At 38.6% G+C, this 917-nt stretch overlaps 1 protein-coding gene across 2 annotated transcripts in view; it reads right to left on the bottom strand.

The window, feature by feature from the left end:
- LOC102201951 (platelet-activating factor receptor-like) overlaps positions 1–451 on the bottom strand; it is a 3,957-nt gene extending 3,506 nt beyond the window's left edge. Inside the window, exons 1-2 of one of the 2 annotated variants that reach the window (XM_005723819.1) lie at positions 322–451; positions 213–234 (exon numbers count right to left, since the gene is read on the bottom strand). The gene's annotated coding sequence lies outside the window, so the exon portion shown is untranslated. The remainder of the gene's footprint in view (positions 1–212; positions 235–321) is intronic. The other variant, XM_005723818.1, reaches the window with a different exon arrangement.
- Between the last annotated feature and the right edge of the window lie 466 nt (positions 452–917).

The raw sequence follows: 917 nt of genomic DNA, 5'->3' as shown, positions 1-917 counted from the left end.
TGATGTACTGTAATTAATAGTTACGTTAAAAATTTTGAGCAAAACACTGCCTCCTCTAAAATCTTAATTTAAACAGATATGAAGCTACGAAATGAAGAAAGGAGGCACAGCAGAAACAGAAAAATGCGATTAATTTGAATAAATGATAAACTGACGATTTTTTCCAAGCAAAATAAAAACTGAACGATTTGTGAAAATAAGGATGCTTTTACCTTTGCTGTCTTCTCTTCTTTACTAAAACATATTATTAGACCGATGATTAATATCCTCACTCACTTTGTCACGTAAAACGAGAAATAACGAGGAGTACTGTACACTTACACAACTGCTTCTTCTGTTTTCAGTCTCCTGATGCGCGTAAACACTTTGAATTTGGATTTACAGCTTCAGTTCAGCAACAGTGCGACTTCTCTGAGAGAGGGGGGGTTTGTGCGTCTTGTGAGCGTGTGAGTGGGAGTGTTCTCTCTGGGCAGAGCGGAGGAGGTGTCGTTTCAGTCTTCTTAGGAAAGACCCGAGTTGCGCAATACAAGGAACATTAAGCTATACGATTTCACGGTTCCCGTGAAAAGGAATAGGAACCCCCGCTTTAATGCAACGCTGGAGTTTTAACATTTTTTTTCCATAGAAACATCACGTGTGCGATATGAGTAAAGGAATCAGGAAACTATGTCCTAGGGGCTAATTAAAATCAGCAGAGAAAGAAAAGATTTTTCTGAGTTATAGAAATGAACTGCAGAGGAATTTCGTCATGACTGCGACACGCTGATGAGACATGAAGTGATATACAGTTATTATGTTATTATAAGTCTGCGTATGAAAACTTACATTTTACTCGTGTATCCGTTCAAACAATGCACCAATTCCAATTTCAAGAATCACGAACTGGGAAGTCGCCGTAGGCTGATGCTGCATTCAAT

This window comes from Pundamilia nyererei, unplaced genomic scaffold (assembly GCF_000239375.1).
Source record: "Pundamilia nyererei isolate P.nyererei 1_Seehausen unplaced genomic scaffold, PunNye1.0 scaffold00010, whole genome shotgun sequence".
Classification (NCBI taxonomy): Eukaryota; Metazoa; Chordata; class Actinopteri; order Cichliformes; family Cichlidae; genus Pundamilia; species Pundamilia nyererei.
Note: the sequence above shows the minus strand (reverse complement) of the source record. Positions and strands in the feature narration are given on the sequence as shown.